Source organism: Vombatus ursinus, unplaced genomic scaffold (genome assembly GCF_900497805.2).
Source record: "Vombatus ursinus unplaced genomic scaffold, bare-nosed wombat genome assembly UNPS02014810.1, whole genome shotgun sequence".
NCBI lineage: Eukaryota > Metazoa > Chordata > Mammalia > Diprotodontia > Vombatidae > Vombatus > Vombatus ursinus.
The window spans coordinates 17,024,402-17,042,843 of NW_020954588.1; positions in this window are offsets into that span (position 1 = coordinate 17,024,402).

Genomic DNA, 18,442 nt, shown 5'->3' on the forward strand with positions numbered 1-18,442 from the left:
CTAGCTCTGTAGAACTTGACAGCACTTGCTTCCCCTGGAATAGACTTTAATGATTCTGGGTCACCTCCCTGCTACGATGCAGTATCACAGAAGGACTTCTGGGAAGGATCTCTGAATGGAGTATCTTTGAATCTCTTCTGTTAAGAAACAAATGATGACTGTGAAAAATCAGGAGAAGCAGGGAAATGTAGAAAGATCATTTTTCAAGAGATGTCATGCATTCCAGCTACTTCATTGTACTGAAAAAACTGCAGGAAACTGAGTCCCAGAGAGGTTAAGGTGACCTGCCCATGAGCACACAGCTAATAAATGTCTGAGGTTTCTGAGGCATTTAAGACCAGGTCTTCCTGAGCAATCTCTCTCCCGCATCATGCTGACTCTCAGCACAGCTGAGGAAAAGACAAGTCACCAGAACCTGAAAAATAACGTACACATTGACTGCAGCAATGTAAATAGAAAGGCCAACACCAAAAAGATAGTAGAAACTGAATGGTCTGAAATTGAAATGACCAAGCTTGACCCCAAAGAACAGATGCGCAAGGAACTTTCCTCCCTTTCTTAAGACTATAGGTGTAGAGTGCTGCATAGAAATCAGATATTTTCAATGTATTAGTTGGTTTTGGTCAATGTTATTTTTCCCTCTTTTTTATTCTTTGTTATAGTGGCTGGTTCGATGGGGTGCCAACGGTGGGGGAATGATTGGGGAGCCAGGGGAATAGAGTGAGAAACTTAGGTGATATAAAATAATAATAATAATAAAGATACCAATAAAATTTTATTACAATGAAAACTCCTTGTTCTATTTTTCTAATTAATGAAAACCATATTTTTAATATCAAACCAACAGAAAGTTCATGTTTCAGTATGGAGTTGACCAGACAACCACCACAGAAAGGAAGGGAAATCATTGTGGTCTGCATTATTGACTGAGACGCTACTGCCACCTAGTGGTGTAGTTTCCAAATGACAATATCTGCATGCTATTAGCATGTTCATCCAGGAGGTCAATGTTTAATTGCTGTACTCGGGCAAATATTTGCTTTTTTTAAATTTTCTTGAACTAAGCAATAAATACTGATGACGCTAATATCTCCTGGATCTTTCAGTCAACTAAGTGATTGGGAAAATGTAATCTACTGTAGAAAATTTGTATCTCTAAAAGCTCAATTTTTCCCTTGTCATCCAGCATAGATTTGGAGTTGAAAGAGAATTTACAGGTCTTCTGGTCCAACCTTCTTATTTTACATATGAGGAAACTGAGGCTTAAAGAGGTGAAGTTACTTGCCCCAGGGAGCAAGTAAAGTGTCAGAGTTTGGAGTTAAACCAAGGTCCCCCGACTCCAAACCCAGCACTTCTCCCACTGAACCAACGTTCCTCCTAATCCATTCTACAAAGATTTTATGAACATGGGGAAATGAACATGGGTATATGAGAATGTAATTGCTGATGTTTCCCCATTCACTGTTTTCCATCCAGTTATCATTTTTAATAATGGCGCCTCTCATGATCTTTCAGTGGCAGCTAGGAGGTACAAGGGACAGAACTCCAGAGCCTGGAATTGAGAAGGCCTGAGTTCAAATGTGACCACACTTACTAGCTGACCCTGAACAAGTCACTTAACTGTTGTTTGCTTCAGTTTCCTCAAATAAAATGAGGATTATAATTGCACCTACCACCCAAGGTTGTTCTGAGGATCAAATGAGATAATAATTTTAAAGAGCTTAATGGAGTACCAAAATAATGGCTACATTAATATAAGCTATTTATTATTTTTATTTTCCACCCTCTGGGAATCTTCCAACATTTGATATAACTTGAAAATTATTCCCTGAATGCCTTTAACTTTATAGCACACCTCTCCAAGATGTACATGTTGTGCAGATGTCTCATCAGGTCCAGTCACTTTTCCTGAATGCCTCTTCTCAAGCATCCTTCATACTCTCTCTTTTTACTTACTATCTGCTGAGCATTGCCTGTCAGGTCCAAACACAGTGTTTTCTCTGTGATTGATAAGAATAGCTTTAAACGAAGTTGACATAGCATTTTGAGGTTTATAAAGCCCTTAGGATAATTTCCTCATTCTGAGCCCAAAGAGTGAATGAGATCTTTCTTGGGCAGTGCCAGGAGGCAGCAAATGGGGTGCTAGCACCCTCTGCACTCTCTCCTTGTCACATCCCGTCTGATTAGTATGGACAGTCCCAGGCATCACAATTTAGTAAGGACGTTGATAAGCTGAAGAGTGTGCAGAGAAAGCCAACCAGGATGCTTCATGCTTGATGAGGATTCATTGTTGAAGAAGCTGTGGGTATTTAGCCTGGAGAAGAAAAGACTGGTGAGTAACTCATGAGAACTTTGTCAGTATTAGGGTATTTGGAGGGAAAAAATTATATGTAATATATATATAGATAGACAGATAGATAGAGGGCACAGGGTGAGTTGAAAATGAAGGGGTCATATCTGGAGAATAAAATTAAGGGTTGAGAGAGGATTATACTAGGAGGAGAAAGGGAGAGGTAGAATGGGGTAAACCATCTCACAAAAAAAAACAGAAAAGAAAAGACTCTTACAGTGGAGGGGAAACAGGGAAGGTGAGAGGTAATGGGTGAATCTTATTCTCATAGGATTTGACTTAAGTGGGGAATAACATACACACTCAACATATAGGAAGAGAGGGGAAGAGATGTGAAAGGGGTGTGTGTGTGTGAGTGTGTGTGTGTGTGTGCGTGTGTCCCATGAAGGTTATGTGTGTTCACGTGTGTCTGTCCAGGCATGAATAGAGATCTCTAAAGTCTTCTCCACCCACCTTCTCTCAAGGGAGACTTTAATTCCTACAAAGAGAGGAGCAGGAAATTGGATCCACTCTGCTCTCTTCAGAAAGGGGGTAGCCAACTAGAATTATATCTATGCCTCCCATCCACATATGTTAGGCAGAGGCAATAATTTTAGTCTCAAGTTATGTTCCTGATCACTATCCTGTATCTTACCCTACAGGAAAACAGGGTGAGAAGGGGACAAGAGAGCAGGGGAACGATAAAGAGAAGGCAGATTGGGAAAGGGGGTAATCAGAAGCAAACACTTCTGAGGAGGGACAGGGTCAAAAGAAAGAATAGAATAAATGGGGGGATGGCATAGGATTAAGGGAAATAGAGTTAGTTTTTCACAGCATGTCTACTATGGAAGTGTTTTGCATGACTGCACATGTATAACCTATATTGAGTTGCTTGCCTTTTCAATTGGTGGGGAGGGAGGAAGGGAGAAAATTTGGAACCCAAAGTTTTAAAAACACATGTTTAAAAAAATGTTTTCACATGCAACTGGGAAATAAGAAATACAGGAAATAGGGTACAAAAATACATCCTGCCCTACAGGAAAATTGAAGGGGAAGGGGATAAGAGAAGGGGGGGAGAGACAGAAGGGAAGGCAGACTAGGGGAAGGGGTATTCAGAATGCATGCCATCTTGGGATGGGAGGAAGGGCGAAATGGGGTGAAAATTTGGAACTCAAAATCTTGTGGAAGTAAATGGTGAAAACTAAAAATAAATAAATTTATTAATAAAAAAAAAAGAAAAGACCAGGGAGACAGATGAGGAGGGCAGCTAAGGTAGCTGCCTTCAAGTATTGGAAAGGCTGTCATGTGAAAGGTAGATTGGACTTGCTGTTGGGCCCCAGAGGACAAAACTAAGATCGGTGGGTAGAAGATGCAGAAGCAAATTTAGGCTTTACATCAGCAAAAGCTTCCTGGCAACTGGAACTCTCTCAGTGTCAAAGAGGGAATGAGCAATGAAGCTCACGCTGGAGTTCTTCAAAGTAAGGCTGGATGACCACCGGCCAGAGATATTGTAGAGAGGATTCTTTTTGCAGTCCAGAGTTGGGCCCTACTTGCAGATGGGCAGCTGGTAGATGTAGGACCCCACCCTACTTTTTCTATTCTGGCTATGGTTCTAATCTGTCAATATTTACAGGTTAGTACCAGAATCCAGGCCTATGACTAGGCAAGGTCATGGTGTAGGCCAAGTTTCTTACCCTCCCCAGCTTCACCCTCACCTCAATATAGTAACTGCTCTCTGACCAGAGCCACCCACTCCCTGCACCCCATCAAGGCCTGGTCCTGGAAAATACTCCATTTTCTCCATTATCAAAACCTACCTATTTCCTACTTCCCAAAACTCTTTCTTCAGTGACAGCTAGCTATCTGAACCTAATTGATGCTTTACTGTAAAAATGACCTAATGTTTGAACAGGAAACCACTGGGGCTTCAATGATTTTGACCCAAAGAGCAAATATTGGACAATTTAGCCTTTCTACTAGGAAGGGGATAGGAGGGGAGAAAAGGGAAAGGGAAGGAATGGATAGGAAGGGAGGGGAAGAGATGTGAAAGGGATGTGTGTGTGTGTGTATGTGTGTGTGTGTCCCATGAAGGTTATGTGTGTTCACGTGTGTCTGTCCAGTCATGAATAGAAATCTCTAAAGTCTTCTCCACCCACCTTCTCTCAAGGGAGACTTTAATTCCTACAAAAAAGAGAGCAGGAAATTGGATCTACTCTGCTCTCTTCAGAAAGGGGGTAGCCAACTGGAATTATATCTATGCCTCCCATCCACATATGTTAGGCAGAGGCAATAATTTTAGTCTCAAGTTATGTTCCTGATCACTATCCTGTAACAAGGAAGGAACACCCCCAAGCTATATATCCAAAGTTTGACTCCCTTCCCACGAAATGGTAGTTACACAAAGACCACATATAGTGAATAGCAAACAAGCCTATTGTAGTGGAATTTTTTTTAGGGACTCAAGAGAGTCATCTGTCACCAATCTGGGTTCTTGAGGCTGGAGTCAGATAATAGCAGTAAGGAGTCAATTAAGAGTGAGGCAAGTGCCATTTATTCTGGCCAGCTGGGGCAAATCACAAGATGGACAGCAATCTACCCTGAGTCTGACATAAAAGCTTCCTTAAATACAAATTTTTAGAACAACATTCATAAGGTAAAAATTATTCAAAGTAACATTGTGTGAAACAAAAAAAAGGAGCCTGTTTGTAAAACACAAGTGGTCATACAAAAAAGTATAGTATTCTTGTTGGAGATATATAGATATGTCTGTCTGTCTGTCTCTCTCTCTCTCTCTACATATATATATATATGTGTGTATGTATCTATATACATATATATATGTATCTCTCTCTCTCCATTAAGTCATCTCATTGGATGTATATATATGTATATAATATATATATATTTAGAGAGAGAGAGAGATGTTCTCTCTCCATTAAGTCATCTCATTGAATATACATGTATATATATATATATATATATACAGAGAGAGAGAGAGAGATTCTTAACTACAAGAGATAGAAAAGGGATTTATCATCTGAATATAGTTAATCTCATTAAAACAAAGAAATCTGCAGGTCAGGTCAGACCAGAACTTTTCCCTGGACTCTGGAATCCTCCACCTTCAACAACTAATTCTTCTTGTCCTGATAAGGGGCTAGAACGAGATGCCAAAGGACACCGCTGCAGCAGTTAGTGTCCTTCAGCTCACTTACAATAAAATTACTGACAAAATTACATCAGTATGCTTTGAAAAAAGGCTGCTTCCAAGGAGGGGAAGGGAGGGGATCTTTGTGTTACACTAACACAACAGGGAAATTCATGGTGTGATACCAGGGGAGTTTGGTAAGGGATGTTAAGGCAAGGGCAGTAAGAGCTTACTCATGGAAAACTATCTACTTCGAGAAGCATACTGGTCAGTCTCTAGGGTCATGGGCAGAGAAGTGTTTTCGGGAAAGGGAGGTGGGTTGTCCACTTCTCCAAGGCTATTTATTTAAGTCAACAGAATACAGAAATCAGAGAAGTTACACAAAGAATATGATAGACAATACACAGAGTAAGTAAATTCTCCCATTGGGAGCAAGATATCTCAGCTTAAGTGAAAGAGACAGTCCCAGATCTCACACAAGGGGAAATTCTCCAAAGCATCTAGTGTGGTAAGCAAGAGATAGGGACATGATTGAGGTTCCAACTCCTTGGCTTTTTCCGAGTCTTTCCCTCCCTGAAGAGAATCTGGAATCCTGAGTCTTCTCTCTCAAAACTAGACAGCAAAAAAAACTAAGATCTCTACTCTCAAATTTTCACCAATTCTGCTTCTCATCTAGGCATAGAAGATTGAGCGATCATTCTCCACCAACGAGGAGTCTTACGAAAATTAACCTCAGCCCCTGGTTATGGCTGTTTGTTCATTTTTGAAGAGGACCAGGGACATCACAGGTATTCAGGGACGACTAACACCCTGATATGAGGGCGTGCTGAGCCCTTTCCAAGGCTGCTCATCTACCTTTGGTGTCCACCTCATCCACCCAACTCTCACCTGTGGCCCCAAGAAGCTGCAGCATGTTTAGTGGTCACACCCCGGTAAACTGCCTCAGCAGTTGGGCTAAACCAGGTTGAGGGTAACTAACAGGCTTCAAACCTACCAGTGAGTAAGGGGGGTGTCTACCCCAAGCATGTGAAGACTTCTGCTAGAGTGGGTGGATGAGAACAATTTGTTCCAATGGCCATGAAGGCAGCAGAAGCAGGAGCTATGGAGCATTTAGTCCACTAAGTAATTATAAGATGGTCATAAGATGGTCACCTGCTCATGTTGGACAAGAGAGGGTGGTCTGGAGGTACAAAAATAAATTAGGGAACTTTCCAAAGCATCAAGGCATCCCACCCATGCTGGGTTAGAACATGGAATTTGAGTAAAACAGAATGGCGATATCTTTGTCGGCATCCTCATGGTTGCTCAAGTGAGCTTCATGACTTGGTAAACAGCTAGTGAACATTACATTAAAGTTTGCAGACCACTATAAGAACCCATCTATCCCTATATGATTTATGTAGAATACCAAACTGATTAATACTGACTGGAATAGAGTAGGAGTCCAAGTGAATTATTTCTTACACTAAGAAGATCTGTTTTCTTCTATCACTCATAGAGCATCAAGGAAACAGCAGCTTAAAGGTCTGATCATGTCACGCGCGCGCACACACACACACACACACACACACATACTCAATAAACTTCAATGGCTCCTTATTATCTCAGGGATCAGATATGAAGTGTTTCTGTTGGCATTCAAAGCTCTTCATAACCTCACCCCCTCCAACCTCTCCCATCTCCTTACACCTTACTCCCTCACATGTAGCCTTCAACCCAGTGACACAGGCCTGACTATTCCGCAAACAAGACATTCCATCTCTAGCTTCTGGGCATTTTCTCTGGTTTTCTCCCATGCCTGAAATACTCTTCTTCACTGTCTCTACCTACCAACTTTCCTGGCTTTTGTTAAGTCCCAACTAAAATCCCATCTTTGACTGGAAGCCTTCCCCAACTCATTCCAGTGTCTTCCCTTGGTTAGTTATTTCCAATTTATCCTGCATATAGCTTGCTTTGCAGATGTTTATTTGGATGTTGTCTTTCTCCCCTCCCCCACCCCATTAGATTATAAATTCCTTGAGGACAAGGATGGTCTTTTGTCTCTCTCTCTCTCTCTTTTTTTAATCCCCAGGGTTTCAAACAATGCCTGGCTTGTAGTAGGTGCTTAATAAATGTTGATTGGTTTGTTGATTGATTGATTAAATGAGTTCAGAGTTAGAACGGACTTTAGGGATCACCTGATCTAGGGGTTATTAACCTACAGGCAGTGAAATTGGATCAGAAAAAAAAAATACATCTTTATTTTCACTAACTTGATCTGAAATTTAGCATATCCTTCAATTATGAATATAGGCAACAAACATTATTCTGAAAAGAGGTGCCCAGGCTTCCCCAAACTGCCAAAGGGATGCATGACACAAACAAGGTTAAGAACCTCTGATCTAGCCCCCTCATTTTACAGATGAAAAAACTGAGGCACACAGAGGGGAGGTGACACACCCCAAATTCACATTATGAGTAGTAGAACTGGGGTTCCAGCTCAGGTTCTCTGACTCTGCATTCAGTGCTCTTTCCACATGCCTCAGAAGAAAAAAGTTTTCTCTAATGTTGTAATTATAGACTTGAGAGGCTGTTTGATAGACTGGATGTGACCTGGCCTCAGAAGCAGGAAGACCTGAGTTCAAATCATACCTCTGACACATTCGTGCTGGGCAGGTCACTTAACATTGCATTATCCTATATAACTCTTTTCAGATCCTAATTTACACAAGAGTTACTGGTCTGCATTGGTGGGGGAGTTTCCACATCAAACTTCCCTATACTTCATAGAATCACAGGTCTAGACCAAATATATCTCTATAGATAGGTATTGTGTGTGCACATTAGACACATGTATTACATAGATGTGCTTATTTAATTATGGTCACATAATCCTAAACCAAAGGTAGTGATATTTTACTGTCATTATTCCTGTTATTATTGTTCATTCTTCATTCTCAAAGGGACCAAATGACATCACAATGTCTTGACTTGCAAGTGAACTGGACTTAAGTGAGGCAAAGTTGTGCTAAGTCATCATCCTCATTCTCTCTGGACTTCAATTCCTGTTATAAATAGCAATAAACTATAGATATGTGTGTGTACATATATATGTATATATGTATTATATATAATATATATATATATACACACAGACAGACAGATAGATAGATAAATAGATAATAGATAGGTAAATGGATAGATTCATCCAGAAGCTGCCAAATAACAGATTCTTTGTCTTGCTAAAACTTGTTCTGTCTAGGGGAAAACGGCCATTAGGACACCTTTGAAATCAAATTAACTGCAGTAAGACTCATCATCTACTCCCTAAAGCCATGTCTCTCAAGGAATCCTGGTCAAAAGAGGCTAGGGGTAGGGGGTGAGGAGGGAACTACACAGAAGGGAATAAATTCTCTCCCAGTTTACAATTCTAAAGTTTTAAGCAAAAGAAGAAAAATAAACTCACAAGCCCATAAAAGGTTCTTATAGGTTGGTTGGTTGGTTGGTTTTTAGATGCTTTTCAATCAACCTAGGAAGTTCCAAGCATGAAATAGGCAGTAGTCAAATTGTGCTCTTTCTATCAAATCCCAACAGACAGAAATAAAAGTATGTGTCCTAACTGGGCTGAGCTTTCATATATCTGGTCTTTTGTCCCAGTTGGCCATGACTCTTCCTGGACGTTAGCTCCTTTATCATCAGCTCACCAGGGTGGGTGACCAACATCACCTTGCAGCTAAGAAATCAAAAGGGCCTCTGACTTGTACAATGGGCATGTCCAAGAACACTAACAAAGCAAGGGGTGCTTTTTATAACTGAACAGATTTATTTTTTTGCTTATTCTCCCTTCCCATACATTGGGAGAGGGGATGAGCAAAGAGGGAGGCTGGTGGACTAAGAATGACATTCCCAAATGGTCTTAAAGCTGTGAAGGGGAATGTCTAATGGGGGAAAGGTTGTAGAAATTCTTTTTTTCTGTCTTGTTTGAGAATCTCTAAGACTATAAAGCATAAGCTACAATCCATCTTGAATACTGAGGAATTCAAGTGCAATCTGCCCTTTCAAGATTTCTGCCAGGCCTAGAATCTATGAACATCTTCCAGGATTTATGATTTATTAAGAGATGATGCAGTAAAATGAAGAGAGCTGGATCTGGAGGCTGAAAAACCTGGGTTCAAATCCTGATTCTTCCACTTATTACCTGAGTGACTTCAGTCTAGTCACAACCTCCCTGGGCCTCAGTTTCCTCACAAGAGATAGCTGGATTAGATAATTTCAAGGGTCTCTTCCAGTTTGAAATCCCTCTCTGAGCCTCAGTTTCCTCTTCTGTAAAACAAAATGAGTTGGATTAGTTCCCAAGTCTCCAACACTGAGTGGTGCTCTCTTCCTCTGCTTCATCTTTCCTCATCCCTAGGTATGACCCTCTGCTTCATCTCAGCATAGAAGCTTAAAGTAGCCATAGGGCTCTTGGACCAGTCCTTGTACCTGACAAAAAAAATGCTGCTGCCCTTGTGGACTTTTCTTTTTTCTTCTTTCAAACCAGGATATAGGTGAGTGCCAAGATAATGCATTGGAAGAATTTCAGGTGACAATTTCTACCTTCGAGTAAAACTGTGACACTTTCCCAGCCCACTGACAGTTCATTGATGACCAAATGTTACGGCTCTTTCATTGATAGTTTTTATAAGAGGAGGCCACAAGATGAAAGAGCCACCTTGCCAACATAATAAAGTGTCCATGTGAATTCTGATACTTCCAAAGAACAAACCCCGGTAATACCAACTTAGACAGTCAGTCCTTGACTCAGGAATAAGCTACATCCCCTGTGTGAATCTCTGAGGACGTTATCTCAAAGAGACAATGTTACCTACAAAGGCCGGACAAGCCACGGAGTCCACAACGGAGCTGAAATCCTTTATGAGAGCCATGAACATCTGAGAACCAGTACGAGATGGATTTTAGAGGCAGAGGACCTGGGTTCAAATCCAGTCTCTGACACTTACTACTTGTATGACCCTGGGCACATCACTCTATCATTCTAGGCCTTGGTTTCTTCATGTGTAAAATGAGAAAGTTTGACTAGACAACTTTCAACGTCCCTTCCAACACTGGATTGTCAAATTGTCAAGTCAACACCGTAGATCCCAGTTTTTCCTCGTTGTAGAATGAGGGGGTTGGAATGGATGATATCTAGAACCCCTAAAACCCCAAAAGTTGTATTCTCCAAATCACTGCACGTCTCTGGGCCTCATTTTCCTCATCTGTAAAGTGAGGAGGGTGGATTAGAGATGAACTCTAAGCTCTCATCCAGCAAGAAGTAGGCATTTAATAAATGTTGATTGCCTGGAGCATAGTAGGTGCTTAATAAATGTCACTTGACCGGCTGTTGCAAATCATCCTTCCAGGCCTCGGGTGCCAGCATCTCTGAGAATGGGTTTTTGGTATTCTAGTGTGTAATGGTTAGTTTCTAAAGAGTTTTTTATCTGGAAAGAAAGGCTTTGGGAGCCTGGAAGAAGAAAAAATGGTTAGCATAACAACTTTTTTTTTTTTAATCAGTTTGGTTGAGTTACCTCCACTGTAGCTCCCCACATTCTGACCATATTCCTTCACTCATCCCTCTCTGGCTTGTCTGGTGGTTCTCAGGCCTGTTCCCAGAGCCTCTCGGCTCTCCCTCGAGGCTGAAGGAAGCTCCTGGGCACAGCTGCAGCAGTGATGAGAGGATGAGCACTTTCTCTGAGTCTCCTCCCCTCCCCTCAGTCTCTTAAATCCTTCCCTCCCATCATGAAGTCCAGTACCCTGTGTTGAATCCTTAACATCATTTTGCTTTTAGTATGGATAAAAGGGGGTGGGGAAAAAAATCCCAGTAGATCAGTTTTGCCCACAGCCAGGCTGTTCATTTTCACCTGTGGGTTGACAAATAAAAGGTTTGATGAGACTTGGGCTGAACCTAAGATAAACTGAGTAGAGATAAACGTAAAGTTCTTCACATGAGCTTGAACAATCAGCAGCATGGGGGAGGTGTAGCTAAAGAGTAATACATCTGGAGGAGAAAAAGATCTAGGGGTCTTAGTGGACTGCAAGCTCAATATGAACCAACAGTATGACAAGGCAGCCCAATGGGAAAGTGAATGGAATTGTAAGAGAAACGTGACATCTAGGAATAAGGAAATGATAGTCTAGCATACTCTGCTTTGGTCAGGCCCCTTCTGGAGTACTGTGTTCTGTCATGGGTGCAATATGTATTTTATAAAGGACCTTCATCAGCAGGAAGGCAATCAGAATACTGAAGGGACTCAAGTTTGTGCCCTGCGTGGATCAGCTGAAGAAACTGGGAGATATTTAACCCAGAGAAGCTAAGACACGGCCATTTTTAGAGCATATTTGCAGCATTGTGAGATGGAAGGATTAGCTTTGTTCTGCTCAGTCCCAGAGGCAGAATCAGGAGCAATGGGCAGAATTTGCAAAAAGGCCAAATGTGTTGTTGTTGTTGAGTTATTCAGAAGACCTGAGTTCAAATTCAGCCTCAGACACTAGCTGTGTGACCCTGGGCAAGTTATTTAAACCCGTTTGACTCAGTTTCTTCATCTATAAAATGGGCTGGAAAAGGAAATGGCAAACCACTCTATTATCTCTGCCAAGAAATCCCTACATGGGGTCACAGAGGGTCAGACAGGACTGAAACAACAACAAGAGAAAAACTCCTTGACCGTTTGGACTGTCTATAAGTGAAGTGAGCTGCACAAAGACAGTGTAGGTTATTCTCATCGGGGTTGTTCAAGCAAAGACTGGATGAGGGTTATACACCTATAAAGTTAAAGAGGAGATTCATTTCAGGCATGAGTGGTACCAAAGAGCTAGAGGGGTCCCCTCCAAGTGGGAAATTCTGGATTCTGGATTGGAAAAAGTGCCAGACGTGGAGTTGGAGGATCTGTGTTCATGACAATCTTGGGGGAATCACTTCTGTCTCCGGGCCTCATTCTCCTCCTCTGTAAAATAAGAGGGTTTAACTCAACCTCTGAGATCTCCTTCCATTCTAGAGCTATACTCTTACAACCTTTAGCAAGAAACTTACTTCTCTGGACTGCCGTTTCTGTGTAAAATAAGACTAGACTAGATGTCCCTCTCAGCCTAAAATCGGTGACCTGATTCTAGGTGTCCACCCAAGCATTTGTTATCTTACCATACAGATGTATTCCTTTAACCTAAATATCAGGTCTTCCTACCTGGCCCTCCTTTAAAATGCAAATAATCCTGGGAGGGGCGACACATCAATTCATTATAAGATGGTTAAAATCAATCTGTATCCATTTACAGACTCAGCATCTCAAGGTCCGAAGGGACCTCAGTGGCATCTAGCCCAATCTCATTAGCACTTAAACAGAACATCATTGCCCAAGGATCTATAAATCACCTGCAATGCTCTAGACATTGTGCTGGACATACAAAGATGATAAAGACACAGAAGGAGTGGAGGCTAAATTCACTGAGATGCGAGTGGAAAAAAGGTTTAGTTAAAGCTACCAGCAGACCCCCTCCCAGACAAACTTGATCTACTCTGCTTTTTGCTCTCAGCCCTGCTCTATGGTCTTTCCAAAGTTGGTGAATTCTAGCTGTCCATCAGGTGCCTATTTTTATCTGAAATCTCCTATTCTGATCTAAACTTTCATCTCCCAGGGAGGACTCCATACTTCCTCTTCCTCTGGCTCATGCTGGCTGCCCCCTGAAGATGTTTGCGAAAAGCCCAGAGCTGAAGGAGCCTTTGAGCTATTCTCTTGAGAAACTGAGTTGCAAAAAGAATCTCAACTTCTATTTCAAGACTGGCATTATGCTAAAAGTGGAGTCTCAGGTTTGGGAATGAGTCTTGTTTTTATATAAATTTTCTATTTTTATCATGAACTTAACAACCATGAACATTTCAATATTCAAAGAACAGAAAAGAGAATTGTATACAAAAATGGGAACTTTGGTTTTAAGGTTTCTTTGATACTTTTTCCTTTCTTTAAAGGAAAAATTTAAATTTAAAAATGTTAATGAAAATTTTTATATACTTTTAAAAATGTTTATTATTATGAATCTGACAAATATCAACAAAGAAACATTTCCTTATGCAAAGAACAAAAAAGAAGGATTGCATATGACACTGTTAATGTATTACATATACCTTGGGTTTAAATATATATGAAGTTTAACAGAGTAGTTACAACCCTGTTCTATTTGTCCAGAAGGTCTATTGGCCTATTGACCTCAGCCATTCCCTTCATGGCTTCATCGTTAATTTGGGTTCTGAATGTTTGAGATTTTATTTTACTTCACTTGAAGAGGCTTCTGTTGCTTATCATGGCTGTGGTTTCTCCATGGGCACTAAGAGGTCCCCTTATACAAGAGTTGCATTTATATTGATCCAGGAAAAGTTATTTCTCTCCTCCATCAGAATGGACATGGAGGCCAAGGTCTCACAGCAGAAGCAGAGAACCAAAGGAAGGAATCTTGACTGTGGGGCTCATGCCCCATCCATTGGAACCTGATCATAAGATTATAAATTTAGATCTGGAAGGAACCTTAGTCTTTCATTTTACAGATGGGGAAACTGAGGCCTAGGGAGACGAAGTGGAATGGAATAAGCACCTATTGAGTGCCTATTATGTGCCAGGCACTGTGTTAAGCATCTGACAATCACAGGGCACCTGGATTCAAACCCCAGAATGGCTCCTTACTACTTATGTCCCCTCAGCCATGTTCCTTGACCCCCCTGGCCTCGCTTCCCTGCTCTGTGAAAGGAATACGTAGAACTCGAAGCCTTTGGAGTTCCCTTCCTCATCAAAATCTATGTTCAGATGCTCAAGTCTCAGTGGGTGGGCCTGAAAGTCAGGGCTCCCACCTTTGGCTCCCCGCCTCCCCTCTAAACTGAACTGAGCAGGCTGCTAAGACATTCCTATGTGGTACCTCCACCTACACACAATCCAAGACTGCTACGTGACAGGCACTGTGCTGGGGTCCTGAGGAATCAAAAGACAGACACAGACAGTGGGGGAGAGGGAGGATACAGAAGGTGTGACTGGTACACAAACAAGGCAATAGAAAATAAACCACGGAGGGATTTCAGGAGAGGGAGAACACTGTACACGATTGGGGATCCAGAGAGGCTTCGTGTGGCACACTGCCACTGACCCACGCTTTGGAAGGAGCTCTGGATCCTACAAGGCTGAGCCGAAGAATTGCCAGCCTCCAGACCTACTGCAAAGGGATTTGGGCCAACATTGACCCAACAAATAAATCTGACAACCATTAACCAAAAGAAGCAATAGTCTACTCTCCCCTTTTCATCCAAAGATATCTTTTTTTAACTTTGACCGTCAGAATCAACTGTAAATGGCACCTGCACATTGCTGCCTCACTTATCAACTCTTAAAATACTTTACAGTGGCGGGGAGAGATTTTTTTTTTTTGGTGGGGGGCATACTGGGTTTCCTTATCCTGCCCGGTCTGGAAGTACAGTGTCCACTCACCTGCCTGACCCTACTACTGATCATGGGAATTCTGACCTACTCCATTTCCAGCCTAGGTCAATGTGCCCATCAGGCAATCTGGTGCCTTTCTACACAATGGCTCATCACAATGGTGCCAGATTTAGTGGACACCCAATAGGCTTAGACCACTGTAGCTCAGAACTCTAGAGTTTAAGAAATCCACTAACTTTAGCCTTCCCCAAAGCAGGAACCATAGAAATGTATTACCAGGCCTGGCTAGAGAAGTATTCCCTACTGCTAGGCTCTCTCCAGACCAGCCATCCAGGGGAGGCTTTTCCCATGATCTCCAAAAGAAGATGTCATAATGAATTCGATCTTCTTACCTAAGTGCTGTGCACTGAGTACCAAAGGTATTAGTTGGCAGTTCAACCTAAAAGCACTTATCATAGAACAAGTTTCAAGGTCAACTATAAACCATGATCAAAGTTATGTTGGGAGATTAAAATCCTCTGAATTCGGTATTTTGAAATATTTATTTTTTGTTATTCTGTACTTGACAAACTACAATTGACACAAACATTTCCATATATAGAATAAAACAGAAGAATTTATTAAGTGTTCAGGATGTGCCAGGCACTGTGCTAAGTGCTGGGGATACAAATACAAGCAAAAAGAAAGATACCCTTGCCCTCAAGGAGGTTATATTCTAATTGAGGAAGAGAACACATAAAATGGAGCTGCAGAGTAGGAGAGGGGGGACCATGTTGGGGTATAGCGGAGAAAGTCCAGAGAAACAGGAGCAGAACCTGGAGAGAAATGAGGAAGTGAACATAGCTGGAGGTCTCAGAGGAACTGACCATTAAGAGGAAGGGGCCACACAGGCAGAATGACCTTCCAGGGCTAGAGGCCTGCTGTGGCATAGTGGAGAAAGTCTAGACAGAAAGTAATGAAGAATGAAAAAAAAAAAAGAAGATTGTATATGAAAATAAAAATCCTATTATAAAACCACTGGCTTTAAAATATGTATAATAAATTCAATATGCTAGTTTTCAAGCTTTTCTGCTTGTCTGCATCTCATTCTTGGTATATCTGTTTTTTAAGAGGCAAGTTATGACCTTGGAGAAGAGTTGAGAAAATGCACCTCACTCTAGTCTTTGCAGAGATATGGGACTATGAGGGTGAAATATTACATCTACTATCAGAAATGGTTGATGCCTTATGATCAAAGGATCCCAGATTTAGAGCTGGGAGGGACCTTAGAAATCCATTTAGTTCAATGACTTTATTTTACAGGTAATAGTAATAATAGCTAACCTTTATGTAGTACTCACTGTGTACCAAGGGGTGTATGGGGTATTCAGAGAAAACTAGCACCTCCGGTGTGAGGGATTGCCGAGCCCTTTTCAGGGATGCTCATCCCACCTTTGATATCCACCTATCACCCAACTCTCAACTGTGGCTCCAAGAAGCTGTATCATATTCATGGTCACACCCTGGTAAAAACCATCTTGGCAGATGGGCTAAACCAGGTTGAGAGTACCCAATAGGCCTCACACCTGTCAGTGAGGTAGGGGGATGTCTACCCCAAGCATGTGGAGACTTCCTCAGTAGAATGGGCTGATGAGAACAATCTGTTCCAATGACCACGAAGGTGGCTGAAGCAGGTGCTATGGAGCACTTAGTGCTTGGTCAGACAGACATCAAAGATGCCAAGCTCATCCACTGCTTTGGAGGCCACCACCAGTCACTTTGACTTTTGTCTTGCCCCTTGACTTCAATGACTCAGGAAGAGACTTCGTGCAACTCTGCCTCACTTAAATCCAATTCATGAGCAAGTCAGACATAACCCGTGATGGCACTGGTCCTCTTTGAAAACAAAGGACAGACAAGCACAACTAGGGACCAGGCACTGTGCTAAACCCTTTACAATTATTATCACATTTGATCCTCATAAAAACCCTGGGAAGTAGTTGCTACTATTATCCATATATACATCCAGATATGCATATATGTATATATACACACATAGACATGTATGTATATCCTGCTTCAGAGAAGTCATGTGCGTTTTGTGTGTGTATGTGTACACATACATAAACTACACAAATGAGGGGAGGAGAAATGACTACATATGTGTGGTCACTATATATATAGAATACATATGTAAATATCTGTATTGACGTATGTCTATATCTGGATCTCTATCTTTATATCTATCAATAGGTAGTTAGGCAGATATAGATGTATCTATATATATGGCACAGTGAGTAGAACTCTGGACTTGGATTCAGACCTGGATTCAGATCCTGCCTCAAACACTTACTAGCTCTTGACCTGGGAATGTCATTTAATCCTTCTTAAATTGTGTTTTCTCATCTATAAAGTGGAGATAAAATAGGTGTTCCCACCTCATAGAGTCAGGGTGGGGGTGGGGTCCAGGGGTCACATGAGATGATATATTTAAGTGCTATGTAGAGGATGATGATATAAGGATATTCCATGTCATCTTTTGAAAATTTTTTAAATAAAATTTCAACATCTTTTTTTTTTACATCTCCCAATAAACCCACTCACTTTCCTCTGCCAGGGAGATAACCATTATAACAAAAAGTAAAAACCCAGTTCATCAAAACTAACACATCCAAAAAAGTCTGACATTACATGCAGCATTCCATACCCATAGTCCCCCACTTCTCAAAGAAGGAAGGGATGAGAGATGCCTTCTCATATTTCTTCTTTGGCTCTTGCAGTGAATTCTTTTACTTTCACGGGTGACATCCGAGCTGGCTGGTGTCTGATAAGACACAGACCTGGGGATCTCACCCTGTTTCATTTTCCTCTCCTTGTCCCTATGGTCACAATGTGAATAGCAGATAAAGGCAAGAGTCGGACATTCACCCATTCTATCGAGCCTCTTCTCACATACTAATATTTGTTTTCTGGGCAAGCCTCTTTTGGCCTGTAGATAATTTTCTATTTGAGGTTTTACAAATCCATAGCGTAAAATTCATGAGATAAGAACAAAAAAGCCTAAAACACATCTAATTTACTTTGAAGGTAGTGACTGAAACTAATTAAATACATCACTGAATTTGCTATCAGAAACAATGAATGCTCTAACGAAAACAAGTTTTCTGAAGATTGGGCATTTAAGGAACTTGGTCATTATGGGATTGCTTTTCTACATGTTTCTGAGGGAGACTAGAATCCATGACCCAAATGTCCACATTCACTTTAGACCAGAAGTTCTTAACTGGGGGTCCACAAACTTGAGTTTTTTTTTTAATTTGACAATTGAATTTTGGTATAATTGGTTTGTTTTGCAATCCCACGTGTTTTATTTTATACATTTAAAAACATTATTGGGGGGGGTTAATAGGTTGCAAGAAAGTCTGTAATACAAAAAAGTTAAGGAGGGGAAGGGGGAAAGCATTTACTAAGCACCTACTATGTACCAAGCACCACAATAAATACTTTACAAACACCTCCTTTGATCCTCACAACAACCCTAAAAGGTAAGTA